The sequence below is a fragment of the Phocoena sinus genome, chromosome X (assembly GCF_008692025.1).
Source record: "Phocoena sinus isolate mPhoSin1 chromosome X, mPhoSin1.pri, whole genome shotgun sequence".
Classification (NCBI taxonomy): domain Eukaryota; kingdom Metazoa; phylum Chordata; class Mammalia; order Artiodactyla; family Phocoenidae; genus Phocoena; species Phocoena sinus.
Window position 1 is genome coordinate 119,441,249 of NC_045784.1, and position 8,619 is coordinate 119,449,867.

Sequence of the window (8,619 nt, forward strand, 5' to 3'; positions counted from 1 at the left end):
GGCTTCTGATTGCTCCTTCCAGGTGTGTGGATTGTTCCAGAAATCAATCACTGTTCAGCTGGGAACCTCCTGAGTTAATTTGGCCCTTGACCACCTCATTCGTTGCCTGTGTGTTGAAACTGAAGTTGAGGAAGCATCAAATAAGCTGGCCCAAGCCTGCTACACTAATAAGAAACTCCAACCAAGTGAAAATTCGGTATTTTAATTTTTAACATAACATAAAAAGCTTCTTATGCGTTTCTTTGTTTTATTCAGCACTAGAGAAAACGCTTTTTTGCTAATCCAAAAGAGGGAGACCTAGGACAGACACCACCTTTTCAACTACTGATCTCTTTCAGGCTAGTGAGAAGAGCCTAAAATTCCAGCACAAATTCTTTGTGCTGCCGTAAGTTATCAGTACAATCTGGTATAAGCCTTCCACCTTTGGGCCTCAATCACTTTGTTAATAGATAAAGGAGTTGGACCAAATATCTACAGACCCTTCCAGCAATTCTGTGAAACACCTTTTATTACTATATATGATGCCATTTTGGAGTGGTAGCCAATAGGGACGTAAAAACCATCCTCATTTGGGGTGTATCCCTTTGAACATATTCCCATGGTAGAAGAGTGCCTTTGCTCCTAGAGTCATGCTGTCCAGTACAGAATATATGCTGTACATGTAAAATACACACCGAACTTCCAAGACTTAGTTCCGAAAAAATTATAAAGTTTTCCATTATTTTTTTTATATTGATTACATGTTGAAATGATAATATTTTGGATATATTTGGTTATATAAAATATGTTATAAAGTTAATTTACCTGTTGCTTTTCACTTTTATCCATGTGTTATCTGAAAATTTTTAAATTATATTCATGACCCATACGATATTTGTATCGGGTAGTCCTGGTCTAGAGAGTTACTCCTACTGCATGTGAAATGAGTTCCAGTTACTTAGAAACCTCCCAAGGTTGAAACCATCTAAACCTGTGGTTCTCAGTCCTGGAAGCTCTTTAGAATCACATGGGGAATCTTTTTTTAAATTGAATTGGATTGAATTTACATTTTATTATTATTATTAAAATTTATTACATGGGGAATCTTTTAAAAATACTTAATTCCCTCCTCCCTATGATTTTGATTCATCTAATACAACTCATAATGATCTTTCTTCTATGCTCTGAGTTTCTTCCATAAGGTCATAGATGGTGTGATCATAATGAAATAAGACTCTGTTACGTGAATGCCAGAAACCTGTATAACCCCAGGTTGGACAGCTGCTGGATGAAAGGTGGATGCAACACTCAAATAGGCTAAGTTCAGACCCTGAACTAGTTCTCAAGAGTGAAAGGACCTTCTCCTTAGCTCTTCAGTTGTTAAAATTAAGCAAAGAGACAGGAAACAGTAACCTGAATTAATTCTGTCTTACTGCTACTTCTGAAAATCAGCTTACTGCATTCCAACTGGCCTCCCAGGGAGATACTTAGTATTACTTGGTCTGCTTTCAGAGAGGAAAACGGGGCTCAAGGAGTTTGACCATCTCTTTGGTTAAGAGAATTCCTTCTGCCAAATTTGTGTTACTTTGTTTTGCTTTTGTTTTAGTGGAGAGATTTTTTGCAGGGGACTCTTAAGGGGTCTAAGGAAGGGAACATACAAAAGGTGGCTTGATTGGAACTGGGCCGTCCTCTAGCATGGAGCAAGCAGCCATCGAGTTCATGTTGATTCCTCGTAGCACAGGCTGCATTTTCTAGCTGGACCCTCAAATGTTGGGAATCACCTTCTCCGAGGTCTGCCATCCCCATCTGCTCCCTAAATCCACAGTTACCTGTGGCTGGGCCCTATCAGGGTAAGAAGGAAGCTACTCCTCTCTTCTCCTGATATTCTTCTTAATTCGCAGGGCTGCCCGTGCCTGCCCAGTCTCCATGGATGACCAAGGTTGGACACCTGGTAATGAATTCGAAATAGGTTGGCAAAATAACTAAAAACCCTAGGCTTTTAAATCAGATCCTACTGAATTGTATCTTGGGATCCTGGGGAGTCAGAGCACTTCCTGACTCGAGGGGTGCTTGAAAAAGAGGTGCTGAATTACTGTGATCATGAATGGCCAAACTTGGTGCCACCTACAGTGGTGGTAATGTCTTGCCAAGGCAGTGCGAGTTAATAAGGGAAAAGTTCCAGTAAATAATCCTACGTGTCCACAGTGCTCTGAGGCTTTACCAATCTTCTGCTTAGGATTTTTGATTAAATACCACTTCCCTGAGTGAAAGATTAAGTAAAAGGTGTCCTGTTGTCTGAGTTATTATGGGGTAGCTCTGCCACTTACTAGCTATGTGACATTGGGCAAGTAACTTCTCTAAGCTCCACTTGTAAACTAGGAATCATAGTAGGACCTACTTCATACCTTTGTCAGGATGTGATGAGTTACTCTACATATCTCCAGCACCTTGCACAGTGACGTGCCCAGAATAGCAGCTGAGGAAAGTTTTGTGGAATGAATGAATGAATGAATATTAATATTGCTGTGAAATTGCCCACTTTTTGGATCAATGTAAAAGTGCCGGGGTGTTACTGGGAGTGAATTGCTAAAAGCTAATTAGTTTCTCTATCAAATATTTAGACTCAGTGTGTCTTCATTCCCCTAGCATTTTCATAAAAGAGATACTAGACATAGATGGAGAGCTAAAGATATCATCTTTTGCCAATGGCTTTGAGTCTCACAGTGGCCAGAGTACACATTTTACTTTACAGAGATATTTTAGGGGATCGAATTGTTCTCAAATATGAAAAATGATAAATACAGCTAAATACAGCCCAATGTAAGTAAATTCTACTAAGTAAGGAGCTATTAAAATGGACAAGCAAGAGTTAGAATGGTAATTAGTAACTATATATTATTGAAACATGTGCCTTTAAGTGCTTGAAGAAAAAATAATTCTCTGAACTTCTTATATAACCTCTCCTCACTAAAAATAGAACAAACAAGTAACAAGTACCCAACTTTTTCTTTTTGAGAACAGCCATAAGAGGATAGTGATGTTAGCTCAACAAAGAGATATTACAGTCATGGGTTTAGATTTTTTTAAATATTAAGGTGAAGTTTGAAAAAATAACATCATGCTTTTTTTTTCTGAAAGTCCATCTTTATACTATAGTCATAACCCAAATCACATTTGAATGAAACTTCAGAAAGGATGAAATTGGAAACCTCTTGTATTAAGAGATAGTTGTGGCTACAGTGAATAAAAGTGATGTGCTTTGAAGTCAGGTCAAGCGTAGAGAGAGTCAACCCTGGCATACTCCAATGGAATTCCAGTTTTAAAGCCAGATCACCTCCATGACTTCATTGTATTTTTTCTTAATCCATGGATCATTTTCTCTTGGAATCTCCATCACAGGAGCTCTATGGAATGGGAAAGGGAACAGAGAATAATAGAACTCCTTACACGTGCAGAGACAAAGTGAGAAATCAAAAAAGAGGTGCAGCAAGTGTAAGGGAGGCTGAATATATAGCCAGCCCAGCAGGTACTACAGTGAGCTGGGTTGCAAAGTCATCTGGGGCTTTACCCTAGCCCACGTGCCTGGGCAAACATCAGGAAATATGCATTTACAATGCCATTACTTGATTTTCAATTTCGTTAACAGCTTTTTAAATCAACATATTTTATAGCAATTAACTATAATTACAAATCTTAAAAACATTTTTATGGGAAATTATACGCCTAATTATCGTTCCTTCATTTTCATTTAATTCTAAAAGAAATTAACTCTGCCGTTCTGACAAGTGCTTTGTGATTTCAAAACTGTGAATACTCTATTACTTAAATTTGTTGTTATACATTTTCACAAACCTTTCCCCAGTCTGAAACTGTGTATGATACCTTAAAGTAAGTCCCCTGTCTACATGCTGGTCGCATACTACTCTCACGTCTGTGATTGCTTGGAAGGGGCTGTCACCACTGCTACAGAAAAATGACCCACCCAATTAGTCAGTGGCAGACCAGAGGAGAATTGGGCTCCACATTTTCCGATGGCAGTTGTTTGGCCATCTGGCAGCTGGCCGCCAAGTGAATTTTGATACATTGGAACATCTGGATTGCCACGATTGGCTTTCTGTCTTCAGGCTACTTAAACTGTGTGTTTGGGGGAGATGAAAAAGAATTGAGAAACACTACTCTGTAACTTAACGTGTTTAGGCTAACTACAGTAAGATATTTGATAGGCATTGACAATAGGGTGGCTTAATCGAAGACATACTGAGCACTGGGACTTAGACGTGTTGAATGAATCTCTGAAATTCAATGAACTGTCCCAGATAGCATCTGAAATGCTAGGGAAAAACCCGAGCGAACTTTTTGGCCAACCCAATAATATACACTTTTAAATTTATTACTTTTCTTATAGTACTAGGTGCTAAGATAAATTTTTAGTAATGTGAAAGGAATTCTAGGTTTGGGATACAGTTGCACTGGCAAATGAATGCACAGTTCCTTTTCTAGAACGTGTGCAGCTATTGTATGAACCTGAAACTAATTTTTTTCTTATAAGCTTTTATCACACTGTCTTATTCTCTTGGAGAGTGGTGATGTTTGTTCTCCTAATTTCTCCAGTGGCAAAGCAAAGAATAATGAATTGCCTCTAATGTCAGTACTGACAATGATAAGTGATGGCCGCTTGTTTGTATCAGTGTCCATGACAGGTCCTATAGAGCTCACAGCCCTTCCATCACACACAGCTCACCTCAGCCTGGATGGCTAATTCCCACCCAGCTCAGCCTTCTTTCACTTATTCTTTGGGGCCTATGAGCCCATCATTAAGGGGCTACATTCATTGCGATGAATCATTCATTCAAAAAATATTTATTGAACCCATTTACTGAACCAGGAATTCTGCCAGGTGATGGAACCATAGAGATGCCTAAGCCCGACCTTAAGGTGCTTATAGTCTAACGAGGAGCTAAGACTTGTCTATGGATAACCCTAACACAAGGTAAGAAACAAAAATGTCACAAGGAAGAATGAGAAGCTATTGGAGTTCAGAGAAGGGAGTGATTACTTCTAGTTGGAGGAAATCAGGAAAGGCTTCACTCACTCATTCATTCATTCATTCAAAAAGCAAAGGAGCAAGAGGCTACGCTAGGCTGAGGATACAAAGACAAAGAAACCAAACACCCTCTGCCCTCAAGGAGTTTACCTCCTGGGGAAAGGCAGATGGACACCCAAACTATGACAGCGCTCTGGGGTAAGGTTGTTACAGACGATTAAGGTAAGAACAAAGTGATGAGGGAGCTTAGGAGTTAATATCATTGGGGAAACTGCGGGAAGAAGTCATGGTTGAAGTAGAGTTTGAGCTGGGTTTTCTTTACTGAGTTTATAGTCTAGTGGATGTGACTGCCATGCACATAAATAGTTCTAGTACCATGTAAAGGGTGCTAAGTGCCTAAGAGAAATTTAGACAAAGGGTTATGAGGGAGGATTCGGGGGTGGATGCATTTACTTCCAGCAGGGGCCTTAGGTACTGGGTTGGCCCAAAAGTTCATTTGGGTTTTCCATACGATTTTACACAAAAACCTGAACGAATTTTTGGCCAACCCAATATTTACCAAAGGGACAAAATTGGAGCTGGGCCTTACAGGATGAATAGAAGTTCAACAGGGAAAGGGGTGTTGGAGGGGATAGTACAGAAGGGACAGCATAAATAGAGGCGTGGCCTGTTCCTGTTAATGAAGCCCAATCCAGCCTCTGTACCCTGACACCGAATTAAATCTCAGAGACAGAGTTTTGGGCGAAGTAGAAAAGAATATCTTTATTGCTTTGCCAGACAAAGGGGGCCACAGTGGGCTAATGCCCTCACAACTGTGTGACCCCACCTGGAGGGGTAGTGAGAAGTTTTATAGTAATGGTTCAAAGAGGGTGTGATCAGCTTGTGGACTTTCTTCTGATTCGGTGGTGGTGAGATAAGTGGGCATCAGCATCATCAACTTTCTGGTTCCAACCCGTCTGGGGTCTACGTGCTGGTGGGCAGCACGTTAATTTGGTGCCCTTTAACATGTGTTTCAGCCTCTTGTATTTCTTTAAGTTAGTGGTTAGGGGTATAAGCTTGAGCAGACTAAGTTAATTTCTTCCACCTGGTGGGGGTTTCAGTATCTGCAAAACAGCTCAAAGATATTAAGTGTATCCCTTGAGGGGGAACCAGGACCCTGCCCCAAGGCTGCACTGTTGTTTCTTGACTGCTCCCCTCTTGTCTCCGCACCCCCTCCCTCCCCTAATTAGCAACTGTTTGAACCTGCCCCTTGGAACTCGGGGAAGGTCTTGGAGGCTGAATGAAGCCTATTTCCTGTAATCAAGAAATGGGGGACACAGAAAGGTGTTTGTGCCCAGGAGCCCCACAGGGTCCTGCTCGGTATCGGTAAATTCTCTGAAGTGGCTGGAGTGGACTAGGCTGGGCGGTGGCACAGTGTGAGGAAAACATAAGATGCAGCCAGATCATGGAAGGTAGTGAATGCCAAGCTGGGTCGTTGGACTTCATTGAGTAGGCAGTGTGTCTTTTCTTCTTCTGACTGTGCTTTCGGATTGAGGCAATATTCATTAAAAGCTAGGGTTCTGGAATCAGACTGCTTGCATTCAAATATTGCTCCATCATTTATATTCAAGTTCACTAGTGAATTTGAGCAAGTCTCTTAGCCTGTCTGGGCCTTGATTTTAACATCTGTGAAATGGGAGTGACAACAGACTGTATCCCACAGTTACAACCCATGAGGATTGATTTAGTTCATGTATATGAAGCTCCTAGGACAGTGCCTAGCAAGAGGGAACACTGTATGTGTCACTTGTTGGTGGCAGTAGTACTAGCAGTAACAATAATAGTTGTGATGCAAATAAGTAGCAACTTTAGGGAATTTTTGTGCTGTGAACTTATAGGGACAACTTAGGATGACCTGACTTGCTTAAGAAAACCGGTAGTGAATCTCAGGGGCTATTTAAAAGTGATCGGTACTATCCTCTTTGCATAATTGTTGAGGTACACCTGAGTTGAGCCATGTAATAGCCACACACATAGCCAAGCTTCAGCGGCTAGAAATGGCTCAACCAGAATGTTGGCTGCCAAGACAATGGGGACAACCAATAAAACAGGTCCAAGATCATGTCCAAGTTAGAGTTTCAGGAAGCTCCTACATATATGATACAAATCATATCGGCAAAGCTTGCAAACAGTAGGGATCATCTGTGGTGAACTTAAGACTGTGCTGAAAGTCTAGCAATAAAATAACTTAATTCCCATGTCCCAGGTGCCTTAGTTTTCATACCCGTAGCTCAAGCTAAAATTTTAATATGAAGTGCGGCTGTTTCCAAGTACAGTCTGCCCTCCTATCCGTGGTTTCCACATCCACAGATTCAATCAATTGAATGCACAAATTCAATCTGTGGTTGGCTGAATTCGCGGATGCGGAACCGGCAGATACGGAGGGCCGGCTGTACTACACCATTTTATGTAAGGGATCTTGAGCATCTGCGGATTTTGCTATCTGCGAGGAGTGAGGTGGGGTTCTGGAACAAACCCCCCGCAGATATGGAGGGATGACTGTAATACTAAAGTGTTCCCACTGGGGGCGTGTTCACCAGGAACAGGCACAGCCTGAGAACAATGATCTGTAAAGCTGTGGAAACTGTTCTTTCTCATTTGACCCTTTGGGCATTTTTGGACACACTCAACAAGTACGGCTGTGTTTAGCAGGTGGCCCGTGATTGAGTATATTCCCATTGTGTGTCCGACTGTAGAGTCAGCAGATGGATGTCATCGTAAACATGACTCTTTCTTGTGGGTTGCCCTAACCTTTGGTTTACTTAATCTGGTTCTTGGTCATCACTAAGCACACAGGCTGCTGTTACGAGACGGAGGCACCTTAATAAGCCCTGGAAGAGACCACAAATCTCCTTTTTCAAATGAGCTTTAGCGCAGCGAGCTCAAAGGCCCCTTTGCAGATTCACAACAAGCCCCCGGAAGTTCCTGAGACACAGAGCAATTAAAATGGATCTCTTTTTGAGACCTCTATGTCTTACACTCTTAAAGTTCTGTGCAAACATCATTTTGTAGGCCTAAAAGTAAGGGGGTCATATTGCATTGGAAAAATGGTTATTATATGTCTTAATTGAAAAGGATTTAAAGGTGGCTGGTGGCAGGTATTCTGCCAGTAATCAAATAGCCCTCCAAGGATTAAGCCTTAAGCGTCTTCTGCCCAGTTTATGCACCTTCCATCAGAAAATGGATCTTAACTCATATCCTGTTTTTGATAAACATTAATTAAACATTTACCTAGAAAAAATTGTGATGACCTCCTTAGAATTTTTTTTCTTGAGGGGATATTTTAGATGGCTCATGTTTGTTTAAAAAGACTATCCGTGGAAGTTTCCTAAAATAACTGTATTTGTGGCAAATAGAAGCTTTCAAAAGCATTCATAAAGTAGAGCTAGAAATGTAGAAATGAGGGAACCTAAGTTCAGAGGGCTTCGGCGAACAGAACACTTGAGTTTCAGCCTGCCGGTATGACCCTGAATAAATAAGCTGATGTTCAGACTCAGTTTCCTCATCTGAAAAATAGGGCAAAGAAGATCTGCTTATAACACTGCGTTGTCCTGAGG